Raw genomic sequence first — 15,000 nt, 5'->3', positions numbered from 1 at the left:
CGGATACGTACGAAGCCAACGGACCGTGGATGTTGAAACGAGCAGACAGGTTTGCTTCGCAACTCAAGCCGTCACGCATCCACCATGCTCAGAATAGCCTCCTCCTCCTCCTCCTCCTTCCTCTCCTCCTTTTTCAAGTAAATATCCCTCCCTGCCGCATCCCGATATAAACACGGGTCCCATGCATTCAGCATATGCTGACATATACAGATGAATCCATGCGGCTGCGTTGCAGATACACGATGGCTGCTTTCACAGCACTGCCAGCTAACTTGGCACAAAACTTGTCCAGCCAGCCGCCATGCTAAGGGGAAAGAAAGTTTGCAAGTTTCTTAGTACACAAGATTAATAAAAAATATATTCAAACTAGCCACTACATGGGTTCTTGGGATCATCAGTCGAGCATTTGCACACTAAAAAGGGGACTGAATAATATCATTATCACTTAATAATGGGTTAAATTTGGCAAATAACGACATCAATATGAATATGTCTATAATGTTTCATACAAATATCTTCCTCCCACCGTGCCTTGTTATAGAGAGCTGATAGGAATCCGGATAAATCGAGGGAGACAACACATCTACAAAACAAACCATTTACAGAAAAAAAGAAGAGCAATGAAGACCGGGAATAAAAGAGAAGTTAAATAACAAAAAGGGAGAGAACAGTGTGTTTCAAAAGAAGCCTATTTCCCAAAAGCACTGCGCGGCGCGCTGAGCAACAGGACACGTTTATTTTCATAAAAGGATTCCCCCGTTGGAGGTCTTTGCTGTTGTGGGGGCTGCTTGTTATTTGCTTTCATCATATTAACGGGATGAAAAATATGCCTATGCAGCCACTTAGAAAATGGCTTCCAACTAAGCTTGAGAATGAGTCACAGAACTGGAATTTAAAAAACACCACTAGCACAACCACACACAAACACATAGTACAATTATCATGCCACAGAATATAGCCTTTAGACCTTCAACTGCTGTGTATATATATTACTATATTTGAATTGATGTCTGGTACAGCCTGATTTTTGTGTGTGTCTGTGTGTGTTTCTTTTAAGTGTCCCTGACCAAAGAAACTTATGAAAGGTAGGCATAAAAATCCCCTTGTGTTCCCACAGAGATAATGTTCCCTCTTATATCAGGACCATAAATGTCTTGAAAGTATGTTTATTTGTGTATATAAGATATACGGTACTACCTATGTCTATGGTGATGCATATCTTCATTTCCTTAGGGATAAATTAAACATACATTCTCTACTAGTGTTCTTAATGACAATGGGAGCAGAAAGAAATAATGAGTGCACAAGTCAGCGAATGACTCATTTGTCCACGGTAATGACAGAGCCAAATGGCTTTGGACTGACAGGTGACTCTTGCAGGCTTGACACCTGTTAAGGTGACCACCCCTCGACAAGCCAGAGTAACTACAATACATTCTTCATGCTCCTATTGACCAGCACTCCCTGAAAGACAAGATGATTTTACTGCATACCACAATGGGACCCGCAAAGACAAATAATGGTCACATCGAATAAAATAGAACAACAACTTACAACTGTTAGCGGAGGGAGGGAGGGCGTGTACATTTGAGACATACTGTATACTCCTTTGTATGTCTTCCTACCACCCATCCAAGATGGATGGATAAGACCAGATGTGTACTTGGAAAAAAAAAAGATATGATTTAAAAAAAAATAAAATGAATTCCACAGTTATATCCAGATGGGAACCATTTCATCCAGGGATGGAGGGGGAAGTGGAGGATGATGGTGGGAGGGTAGGAGCGAGGGGGGGAACGAAGTCCACGGTTTCTAAGCATGCGCCTCGAACGGACAAGAATAACAATGGGAAACAGATGAGAAAGGGCCCACCAGGGGAAAATAAGTCCCCTGGATTCCAAACTTCCCACAAAACATCTCTAATTAGTGACAAGCCCCCTTCCAGGGAGCCAAGGAGGAATACTTTACGTTTGATTACTTTGGCATGATATGACAACAAACGGGGACAGGAGGGGGCGGCTGGGGAAAAAGGCTTGGGGGGAAAGGCCCGGCTTGTGTGTGTAAGTGTGTGTGTGTGTCAGTGCGTGTGCGTGTGCGTGTGTGCGTGCGTGCGTGCGTGCGTGCGTGCGTGCGTGCGTGTGAGAAGGGGGGGGTGGGGGTGTCAGAGACAGTTTCTGTCTGTGAGACAATGCTTGTGCTTTTGTGTGTGTGTGTGTGTGTGTGTGTGTGTGTGTGTGTGTGTGTGTGTGTGTGTGTGTGTGTGTGTGTGTGTGTGTGTGCGCGCGCGTGGTGCGTGTGTTTGTGACAATGTGCGGCTGTGTGTATAAGAGAGACCGTGTATGTGTGTGTGTCAGAGAGAGAGAGAGAGAGTGAGAGAGAGAGAGAGAGAGAGAGAGAGAGAGAGAGAGAGAGAGAGAGAGAGAGAGAGAGAGAGAGAGAGAGAGAGAGTGAGAGAGAGAGAGAGAGAGAGAGAGAGAGAGAGAGAGAGAGAGAAACAGAGACAGAAACAGAGACAGAGACAGAGACAAAGACAGGGACAGAGACAGGGACAGAGGCATTGTGTGACAGTGTCTCCATGTGTGTCCGTGTGAGAGTTTGTCTAGAGTGTATGTATGGCAGTGTGTGTGTGTGTGTGTGTGTGTGTGTGTGTGTGTGTGTGTGTGTGTGTGTGTGTGTGTGTGTGTGTGTGTGTGTGTGTGTGTGTGTGTGTGTGTGTGTGTGCACATGCCTGCATGCGTGTGTGCAGGGATGAGTTTCAGCATGCATCCGAGATGGAGCACCACTTGTTGGTTGCCGTGGCGACAACTGCTGCTGTAGCCAGTAGCCATGTGCACACGTGCATCCCGTAAACTACGACAAACAGCGCGCCGCCGCCAAGTCCTTAGCAATCCTATTTGTGCATGGGATAAACACAGCACGATGGACAAGGCTCTTTACAATCCTACTCCTCACACGTGCGCGCACACGCACGCACGCACGCACGCGCACACGCACGCGCACACGCATACGCACACCGCACACACACACAGCTCCTCTATTCTCTCTTCTTTGGTCTCTCCTCTGTTCTTCACCTCTCTATTCTTCTATTCCTCTCAGACCCAGCGATAGAACAGAAATAAACTAGATGACTCTATTGCTATACATGTACCACTTGCACTTGCACGCACACACATGCACGCACACACACACACATGCATGCACACTTTTACAGAGCCACACTGAGTCTGATTTAAAATCATTAAAGAGACACTGTGTGAGATTTTTAGTTGTTTATTTCCAGACTTCATGCTGCCTATTCACTAATGCTACCTTTTTCACGAATACTTACCACAACCATCAAATTGTAAGTATTCATTATGACAGGAAAAATTGCACTTTTCATGCATGAAAAGGGGGATCTTCTCCATGGTCCGCCATTTTGAATTTCCAGAAATAGCCATTTTTAGCTGCAAAAATCACTGAACTTGGGCCATATTAGAAAATATTAGTTTATTACTTAGCAAACTTTCATGAAAAGATACAATTTGGCAATAGGCAACCCAGTTTCAATGGTCAGCATAGTTCAGCATTGTCGACCAATTCCTGCACAGTGTACCTTTAAAGGTATTCTTTCCCCTATTCTGTCGCTTGCCTCTCTACTCCTCCATGCGCCCCCCCTTAGCTAGCTGTCATAAACTGGCACTAAATCCCCACGTGTCCAAGCAGTGCAGTCAGACGGAGTACGGAGCAATCATACTTCCTGATTAAAACTCTAATGGCTTTTGCTTTGTGGGGCTGAGCTGTGTGAGATTATCAATGCATAGCAGGTATGATGGTCCTATTAGTGCAGTGTGAAGTGGAGAGAAGGACAGGAGAGGGGTGGAGAGGGGTGGAGAGGAGAGGAGAGGAGATGAGAGGAGAGGAGAGGAGAGGAGAGGAGAGGAGAGGAGAGATGAGATGAGGAGAGGAGAGATGAGGAGAGGAGAGGAGAGATGAGGAGAGGAGAGATGAGGAGAGGAGATACATGGTGAGGAGATAATGGGATATGAGAGATGGGAGAAGAGGTAGAAGAACGGGAAGTTGGATGGAGGAGAGGTGGAAATAGAACCAAAAAAAGGCGTCAACATTCAGTTTGGAGATCATCCAGCATTATCAACACAGAGGGTTAAAGTTGCTTTAGTGGAATCAGATGTATGTATACGCCAACGCCTCCATCCTCAAACTATCTTGAGAATGCGCTCTGCTTAACCACGGCCACAGCACTGAGATTTCAGGGGGACACTCGTGGCTGGAGGAGAACATCTGTTCCTCAGCACTGGCGCTAGGTTAGATGGGGTTAGGCTTATCCCAACATAACATTACATTGCATTCATTTATTTCATTACCAAGGCCGCTCTGTACTATAGGAGGGCACTTCAGCTATAGACCCACTGCAGTCCACTGAAACCTTCAGTCTGAGGCAGGGAAGATGACAGGGGGTGGGGACATAGGGGTCAGTTGTCCCGGGCCCAGGGAGGCGGTGGGCCCAGAATTGGGTCCTCATTACATTGAATTTATTGAGTGGGGGCCCCTTCAGATTACTTTGTCCTGGGCCCTGAAAAAGCTGTCAGCGGCCCTGGTCTGAGGACGTATAGCAAGAGAGAGCTCAGGGCACATGAAATGTCAAAGCAAAGAATCAACATGTACGAAGGTTGCTTTCTATGTTGTTACTTGTAATTACCTCCGCCAAGGAGGCTATGTGATCGTCTGAGTTTGTTGAGTGTTTGTCTGTCCGTTTGTTTGTCCGTGGTGCGTGTGTGTTACTGTCCACTAGAGGGCGGAGGTGCACTCTCTGAGCGCTTTGCTAGTTTGTTATGTGTTAGTTAGTTGTTATTTGTTTAATAGTCCAGCAACTTTTTTCCACAATGATTTTGGACTTTGGAATTCTGCAACAGAATGGTTTCTGACCAACAAACACAACAGTGGTTAGTCGACTAAAAATATAAGGGCCCAAAAAAAAAGACTTCCACCGCAATCAGTAGGAAAACTAAAACTACTACTACCACCATCATGGACACTGATGTTAGTTAGTACATTACCGGTGTATTAATAGTAGAAATAGTAGTAGCAACAGCACCAATAGTAGCTGTAGTAGACAATAGAAAAGTGGCCATCTGTGTGGGTGGGCTTAATGGCAGATGGGTCTACCACCTACGTATGTCTTCTCTTCTGACTTGAGGCATATCGGAATGCTGGGATACCATGCAGGATCTGTGCTGGAGTATTTGAGACATGGTAGCATACCCTGGGCACTGGGCACGGGCGGGGCGCGGTGTTGTGGTGTGTGACTCAAGGGCAACGGGTGGTTCAACTTGGATTACTGGAGGGGGTTCAGCTACTGGGCGTAGCAGACGGGGTATGGTGTGGAGAGTGGGGTTGGGTTGGAGGGGGGGTGGATGTTGTCTTTTTTTTTCCCTCCCACCCTCCATTCTCCAACCTCCCTAGGCGACTTCCCTCCCCCTCTCTCTCTCTCTCTCTCTCTGGCGTCAGACGCATCCCACACTCTGCCAAGTGGTCAGTCTCAGAGGAGGTATGCGTTCTGCATTTGAGCGGCGTGCAAGGAAGAAACAAGGGAAGAGGGGGAAAAAAAATAAGAAAAAAAGAAAAAGAGAAAGAAGCACTAAACCGCCGCTTCCTTTGCTCTGCCCATCTGTTGGTTTTGGCTGACGCTCCGCAACAAGAGAACAAATCTGGGGCCCTGCGTTTGCAAACAACCTTGTCATAGTGCCAGGGCCCGCTTTTCGTATTACTGCACCCCCCCCCCCCCTTCTCCGTCCCTTCCATCCACTCTTCACCCCCACCCTCCTCCTCAGTCCCTCCCCATTCCCCTACAAAACACACATGCGCACACACGCGCGCACGCACGTACACACACACACCCCTTTTGCTCGCCCGCCCGCCTGCCTGCCACCAGTCCATGCGATGATACGCTCCAAGGCCGGTACTTAAAGCCGGGTTGGAAAAGCCGGGAGGGTTAGCCTGCCAAGCGGAGGCCGCATTGGAGTGCAGAGTTCCCATGATATCTCCCAGAATTGGAGGGGGGGAGGGGAGGAGGGGAGGAGGGGGGGAAATGTCTGCCCGTCCGTAAACGACACAAACTTCTTCACAGTGGATTGCGTTTTCATCCCTGCTCTAAATCGAGTGTGAAAACGTAGGCTTTTGGGCACTGTTTATCAACTGAACACATATGTCCGCATACGCATACCGCACACACAAGTACACACACACACACACACACAAGTACACACACACACTCACACACACACGCACGCACGCACACACACACACACACACACTCACACACACACGCACGCACGCACACACACACACCATGTGAAACATTTTGCAATACAAGCATGACACCGACACACTATCAGCACCAATGGCGTGTGTCATCTGATGGAATCCTTCCCCAAATGGACGCATGTACCCAATGTAGCTACTATGCATCAATTATGCATCAATTCTTGCTCAATTCGGAACACTCTGCATTACAATAAATAGACTGTAAGGACAGATCCCAGGGAAATGAATGGTTGTCTGTTTTGAACATTTTGTTCCCCCTCCGTTCCCCATCAGCCCTCAAAAGAACCCTTGTCAAATTCAATATAAGCTGTTGGAGAAAACAAGTTGGTGTTTCGAAATGAAACTACTGTTGGAACTCATTGGAAAGCAAGCCTTTCATTCACACACTGTGACATTAAGTGATAACGGCACACAATAATAATTCAGTCGTTTCCAGGCTTTTGAAGGAGAAAGTGAGATATATGGTTTTACTTCCATATCTATTTTAAGTGTCTTTCATGCCTCTTGACGCACACTGTTTTTCATCTTAATGTTTTCCAGTGGTGAAAACAGAGTTACACTGACAGTTCCTCATCACAAACACATACACATACACATAGTCACAAACAAACTAGAACTGCGCGCACACACTCAAACACACACGCACATACTGTATGTGTGCACGTGCGCATACGCAGGCACGCACACACACACAAACACACCCAGGCACGCATGCACACCCTCTTCTATCCTCCACCTTGCACTCTTCTTGAAACGGGGTGCACCAGAATTTTAGATTTTACTGGCAAACAAACAATAACAGTGACTTTAAAACCATACCAAAACTCGGCATAGTTATGTGCATGTGAAAATAGCTGCAGCAGCTGCCACAAAGGAGTCTAATGAGGAAACTTAATGAGGAAACTTCTTTGGAGCCGAATCACAGGCCAGGCAGCCAGGAGAAGAGTGTCTGACCCACACACACACACACCAGCACCAGATCCACACACACATTGCATACACACACACACACACACACACACACACACACACACACACACACACACACACACACACACACACACACACACACACACACACACACACACACACACACACACACACACACACACACACACACAACAGCACCAGACCCACACACACAAACACACACACACGCACACCCCTCCCCCAACACACACAAACACACACACGCACACACTTTGCATTCCTCACATCACACTTGAAAACTTTTCACATATTACTGAGAATAATTTGCATGTTTTTTTTCTTTCCTTTTTTTCGTTCCTGGGATTTCACCGGAGAGACTGAGATCCTGTCTTTACCCTCCTTATTATAATTGCTGGAGATGAGCATCTGCATGTCATGTCAAGCGCTATGCAAAGACGAGTGTTTTGCACTCCAATGAAAGGCATCTCTTTGCACTGCCGAGGGAGAGAAACAATTCTAATGAGGTGTCTCTCGATTGCTTAACAAGGTGCCGCTGCATTCCGTTAGCTAACACTAAACTAGCATGCCTTTGCGACATCATCTTGACTGAGCCCTGGGCTAAAGAAACACACACACACACACACGGCAGTGTAAAAAAATGAAATATCTTATTAGAATCACATTCAGTTCTGGGTTGTTTATCAAAGAAGTCACCTCTACGACTCTCTATGTGTATTCCTCAGCGAGGTCATTATTATGCATGTACCTTTTTTATTTTGTTATTTGTTAGTGACTGTAGGCCTTAAAGGTGTCGTTTCATCATTCTCTGATTAATTTTCTTTTTGTTGTGGTATCTAGCAGAAGGCCTGAGAGACTTTCAGCTATTTATCTGTGAATTATTGCCTAGCTTTTTCTAATAATAATGCAAAAAATCGTGTCGCTTCTCAATTAAATACATTCAGGTCGGTTGCCGTTTACGGAACCGCAGTGTAGGTAAAAGAGCAATTTCACACGTAGTATGCGCATGACCTATGTATTTCACCAAAAAAAGCACAAGCATGAGACACTTTCCCATGGAGCGACACCACTCAAACAGCAGCAGCAGCAGGCTGAATCAGCGGTGACGTCACGGGCTTGTTTGCGCCCTGTCACCTCTCAGGCGGAGGAAGCAGGAAGTGTGAAGAGTGAACATGACTTACCTGGAGGACGCGTGAAGAGATTCGCAAGCGGAGTGGACAGGTCCGTCAACCAGGCAGCGGAACATGGAGGGGAGAGACACAAAGAAAACGAGAAAGGAACATGTTCAGTTAGTGAGAACTGCTATGTGGTGACAGGTTCACTTTTAACAGTCAGTTCTAGCCTCCAGGTTCTTCCCGTGCTATGGTCCACTCGACTATGGATGACACGAGTCGACATCCAGAAAACAAGAGCCAGTGACAGCTTAAAGGGCAACTCCTGCCAATTTCAATGTGCTGTTGTATTGCTCACGCTACCCTTGACTTGTCAGTACCTGGTGACGCCGCATTTTTTGGCTCAGCCCTTTCCGAGATATGAGCTATTCTAATGGGGGCAACTTTTGTTTACATTTCAAAAAAACATTTTTATTTATTCCCAAAAACATCCAAAAGATTATGCAACATCAGCAGACAGCTAGCAAACAGCGATACCTTTTGGGAAAATATTTGGAGCTGGCCTATGCTCATTTAAAAAAAAAAAATGTAAACAAAAGTTTCCCCCATTAGAATAGCTCATATCTCGGAAAGGGCTGGGCCAAAAACTGCGGCGTCACCGGGTACTGACAAGTCAAGGGTAGCGTGAAGGAGTTGCCCTTCAAAACAAAAACTGACATGAAAAACATCTTGTCATCACAACCTGTGTAAAAACCTGTACGGTTGTATCATGTAATTATTAGGATGGAGGGAGATTTGTTTGTTGACATTTTTGACACGAAAAGCCGTAAGAGAGGAGAACATCCCTAAACAGAAGGGCAGAGTATCCTCATTTCAGCTCGCTCCAATCCCTCCCGCGCTGAAAATTGATAACAGATGCCCCTGGCAGGACAAACAAATCCCTAAATTGAGGACCATCTGATACCCAGCAACGTCTGGACTGACTGCGCAATCCGGTCTCCGAGCAGCAGGGCGAGATAAGCACTTATAACGGGACGCAGATGGAAGAGGGGAAGAAAAGGCCCAATTTTGGCCTTAATTTCCAATATTTCCCCTGTAGCACTCAAATGCAGCCACTTCTGTGTGACAAGACAGTCTCCCCCCCCCTCTCTCTCTCTCTGCCGTCATTTTCACATGATCAACCAGAGACGAGCCTGAGCCTGTCACTGCCTTCGGCCAAAGGGAACTTAATGAGCATTAACTGGACGTGTCGTCAGACAAACGCAACACTGCCCCAGCTCCAAGCCAAAACGTGTCGCCTCGCCCGAACGGAGGCCTAAGTAGTCACTACTTCTACTGGACATTAAAATGTGCCTCATTTCAAGAGAGGATTACTGAACATAAGGCAATGGGGTATATGATGGTATACTGTATGTGAGGCTCCTGGTCTGTTAGACTGTCTATTTAGTTATTTGCTCTTTGCTCTGTTAATGTTTCGGATTCAAAATGTGTTTGAACACGTAATGGAGGTGAGGAGTCAAGTGCCATCATCAGAGGGATACCTGTATCATTTGGTGTCACACTCACACACACACTCACACTCACACACTCACACACACACACACACACACACACACACACACACACACACACACACACACACACACACACACACACACACACACACACACACACACACACACACACACACAGTCCAGAGAAGAGATGGAAAAACAACTTTTTAAAAGCACATTTTAAAAAGCAAACATTACATTTTTTAAAGCTTCTAACTGAACTGAAAAGGGTCAACACGTTTCACGTGGGATCATGATGTCACCGAAAGCAGGCTGTTTACTTCTAGGGGGAAAAAAAGACACCAGAGGAAATACAGGATGCAGAATGGGTAAACACCTTCACATAAAAAAACACATTGTGTGCCTCTCATTCTCTGCACATGTGTTGGTACAAATACCACACACAACAATGTAGTGCACCTCGGGGGTGCCAGTGTCTCAACTGTCTCAATATGTACACCATAAGCAAAACAGGCTCGCTTCCACATTCTCTGGTGACTCAACCGCCCTCGAGACAGGAAGCGAGACCTGAGACACTGACACGACACCCGCACCCCCAACCCCATCCCCACCCCTCTTCTGGGAAGCAAGACAAGATGGACCCTGAGGTGGCATACCGAGTACATGTTGTCGTTGCAGAGTAAGACCAAGATCCTACAGAGCAAAAAAGGCAGTAAGTACGTAGAGCTCAGATCAGAGTAAAATAATTTTAAATAAGGTGCCAAGTGGGGCAGGTGAGACCTAAGACACTGGCATGATCTCCCTTCTTGGATGAGAGACACCATGGCCCAAGATGGTCGCCACCGGTGCCAAGGGAGGTAAAGAGTACATTCACACGCTGCTCCTGTGACAATGACGCCACATGAAGGGGAAAGTCCAAATACCTTTGACGACAACAAAGACCACACCACGAGTACTACATTCACTGTCCATCTCCCTGAGGCTAGCAGGTCGCTATGATGGTGGTGGTGATGGCGGTCGACCAGGTGGTGGAAAGTGAACACCTGCAACCACCGTGAATAAATGTGCATTATCACTGGACACTGCGCTTCACCATTAACCACCTGTCCTTCACCATTAGAGAGCCTGTGCATATCAGGCACTTAGGGCCATAGGGTGTATGAATCCATGAAAAAAAGGAAGACATTTTCATGGTACATCCCATTTCGAAATTCAGTGAAAATGCGCTTTGTCATGTTAAGCCAATCTCAAGTAGTACATCTGAACTGTTGCACGAGAAGTCATGTACGTATTGTAGCTTTTTTGTCGGCAAGAAAGCTTTGCATATGATGCCACTTAGTATTTTCAAATCCCTGAATGGGAATTGTGACATCACCCGCAGTCTAATGAGGTGACCTCTCAGTACAGGAAGTGATTTAGGCCAAAACCAAAAGTGCTAATGTGTGCACAGCAAGGGCCAGACCGACGCCTCTGTTGATGGCGGTGGTCTTTCCCATTTCTGGAAGTGCTGATGAAAGAAATAAAAAGCGTTTTCCTCAGGGTACGCATGGCCACTGGTGTCACCCCAATGTCGCATGTGGTGTGAGTTGCGGCAGGAAAGTTGGAGGGGGTACCCACAGATGTCTGCGCCGTAAACAACAGGCTCCCATTAGGACACTCCATTTAAAAGCCCCCAAAACACTGCTGAACCGCATCAAGGCTGCTAACAACTGTGTCGCAAACCAGCTGCGCGAGGGGACATTAGTTTGGCGAGGCCCTCGGTAATGCACAAATTAGGAAAATGAAGCACTGACACATGCATGCTTCCTCCCACCAAACATGCGCACAAATACACAACAGGGGAGGAAGAGACACATGTGCGCATACACATACACATACACACACTCATAATCCTGATCTCTGTCTGCCTCTAAAAAAAATAAAATATTCCGCTTAATGGGTTTAAAATGTGTGCTTCTGCCAAGACTGTGGCACTCGTGTCAGCAGATGTGAGTGCAGTGGAGTGCTGAGTTGAAACGCACTGCAGCTGATCCGACTCTGTTCAACAGGGCTGGCCGGGGACCAAAAAAGCGGCACGGGCATGTTTGGCATAGACAGGCACCTCACACAGCCCGGTCTATACAGTTGAGGACGATATTATTAGCCCCCCTCCTGAAATTAGACATATCTCTTCATTGATCATTGAGAATGATCATTATTTATAAATTTGTGTTATTCTGGAAACAAATACACCATGGAGATAGTATCCAATAAGTTAAATTTGGACTTTTCAATTTTCACAATGAGTTTAAACAAAAAAAGTCTAAAAATGGCAAGGACAAAATTATTAGCCCCCTTATCATTAATAGTCAATACAGTGCCATTTATGAACAAAAATTGACACCAGGCACTTTGATTAGTTGTTAACTATGTTGGCACATGTCCTACCAGGGATTTTGGGTTTTTTCATCCCAAATAGTTAAGCTGGTCCAAATTGCATGGATGTTGAGGATGGACATTCATTTTCAGCACTCTTCAAACACTATCTAAAGGATTGAGGTCTGAACCACTCCATGACCATGGTTTTAGTATCCTTGAAGAACATTTGAACTATTTTGGATGCAAGAGTTGGGTTATTATCTTATTGAAAGATCCAGTGAAGATCTTAGCTCCCTCTATGAGCATATTTTTGCAAGGTCACTTTCCACATTCTATCATAATTTTCAGTTTTTATGGTGCCGTACACCCAAACAAGGTTTCCTGTGGCTGAGGCTGCCACAGAATGATGCATCCACCACCATTTTTAATTGTGGAAAGCATCTTATAACGATTCAAGGACTATCCCTTTCTTCACCTGACAGAAGCAGAATTCATGCATCCATGCAGGTGCAATTGAATATCATCAGATGAAAGCAGAGACATTCAAAACTCATTTTTGACTTTCAAATGTTCACAGGCAAAGCTCAATAACACTCTGATATGCACTGCCTTTAGTAAAGGGGTTCTTCTATGATGATGGCCCCAAAGCCCAATATGATGACAAGCCCTAACAACTGTCTTTCTTGGTGGGGGAAAAAACTCCAGGTGAGGCCAGGTCAATAACAATCATCTAAGCAGGTGTCCAATGCTTCTTTGGTCTAATGAGGCTAAGCAGTTTCCACAGTTACACATAGTGGTGGGGCATTAAGTTTAGTCTGTTATTCAGCCTCAGACACAGGGAGTCTGGGTCTGAATATGGATTGCTGGGTCTTCCAACAACATTGTAACCCAAAGCATGCATTTAGATTAGTTCAGAGGTTCTTGAAGGACACTAAAACCAAGATATTGGAATCACCCGCTCATAGTCCAGTCCTCAATCCCACTGAGAGTCTGTGGTTAATGTCTATGCTCAGCATCCATGCAATTTGGACCAGCTAGAACACTTTGCAGTGAAGACATGGGCCAAAATCCCTAGTGGGGCATGTGCCAACCTAGGAAGCAACTTATCAGAGCCTGTTGTCAGCTTTGGTTCATGTATGGTAAAAAAGCCGCACTCCCGGATCAATTTCTTGCAGTTTTAATACTGAGACGCTGAAGAAGACTTAGGCCGAAACGTCTGTCTGTCTGCCATGCTAACCCAGTATTAAAACTGCAAGAAATTGATCCGGGAGTGCGGCTTTTTTACTATACATGAACTTTGCTGTTTGCTCGCACCCAAAGACCTTGTAAGAAACTTTTCGGAGTTGAGCGCACTTTCTCTACTAAAAGTCGCTTTGGTTCATAAATGGCTCCATATTGACTTTTAATGATCAGGGGGCTAATAATTTTGTCCTTGTCATTTTTGCCCTTTTTTGTTTAAACTCATCGTAACAATAGAAAAATCCAAATTCAATTCATTGAACATTATCTCCACCAGTGTATTTGTTTCCAGAGTAACAGAAACGGTTAATAATGGTCATTCTTACAGAGAAATCAAGAGAAATGTCTAATTTCAGGAGGGGGGCTAATAATATCGTCCTCAACTGTACAGTGTTTGTAAAGACGATGTTATGAGGAGGGGCAAGACACTGGCAGCCAACCACGTGAGCAACTTTTTTTGACCGACAGCGGTTTCCAACAATCAGAGGTTGAGTTGTGCGCAGCTAGGTTTGCGCAGTCAGGGGAAAGCAAACATTTATAACCCATGTGTATTAAAGAAGGACCAATGAGATGACTGCCCCATTTAAACGGTGGGAGAGTTTCTAAGGGAAACACAGATAAAAATAACAAAAGCAAAACAAAACAAAAGCATTGGCCCCTGATGACTATCGCCCCACCGGGAAAATGCCCGGCATGCCAGATTACCAGTCCAGCCCTGCTGTTCACTTAAACCAGACCAGACAGGCAGCCTCTGCTCTCTTTGCTGTATGCTCACCCTGCCCTTGCAGCACACACAGACACACACAAGTGCTCCAGGGTCACTTATTGGAAACCCTGAAGGGAAAATCAAGCCCATATTCTCCACAAAGAGCTCCATATTTGAAATGGCTCGATACAGCTTGCCGTGACCCTGCTATACTCAAACGGCAAAGAGAAGATGTGAACATAATGTACTCGTATAGAGTGGCGTGCATGGCATCACATGGCTCAGCATGCCGTGTCATCGCAGGGCATCCTCTTAAAGTAAGCAAAGTTTCTTTTTTTCTGCTTCCCAGAGACTCTGTCAGCTCAGATCAGGCTTGTTGGATGCTTTTTATCTATAGGCTACTGAAAGAAAACATGGTCATGGTATAAAGTGGTAGAAACCGTGCCATGGTATAAGTAATTATATAGCATAATGACATAAAAAAGACATTGAAACCTTATGTATACCCTTATGTATACCCTTATTCATACCCATATTTCACAGCATTCTTCAAAGCTTCTTTTCCATCAACATCTTTTGACAGTGATGCATTCCACTCTCTCCCTGAGCAGATACCTTTTAAAAGCAGGCCTCATGCTACATATGTGTAGCGATGTGTGCCAGTAGGTGACCGCCCTTGTTTTTCCAAGAGCCGCACTAGTATTCAGGGTGACCTCATCAAGTGATGGAGGAGCACAGAGCCAGGGCTCCAGAATGTCGCAGAAGGTGTTTTGGGTGATTTGGCCAACAAAACCTAATC

The 15,000-nt window shown here is 45.6% G+C and overlaps 1 protein-coding gene across 2 annotated transcripts in view; it reads right to left on the bottom strand.

Annotated features, from left to right (window-relative positions):
- The window catches only part of macrod2 (mono-ADP ribosylhydrolase 2), a 746,875-nt gene that overhangs the window by 296,602 nt on the left and 435,273 nt on the right, over positions 1-15,000 (bottom strand). The window lies entirely within an intron of this gene.

Source organism: Engraulis encrasicolus, chromosome 24, assembly GCF_034702125.1.
Source record: "Engraulis encrasicolus isolate BLACKSEA-1 chromosome 24, IST_EnEncr_1.0, whole genome shotgun sequence".
In the NCBI taxonomy this organism is placed as follows: domain Eukaryota; kingdom Metazoa; phylum Chordata; class Actinopteri; order Clupeiformes; family Engraulidae; genus Engraulis; species Engraulis encrasicolus.
This window is presented reverse-complemented; position numbering and strand designations above follow the sequence as displayed.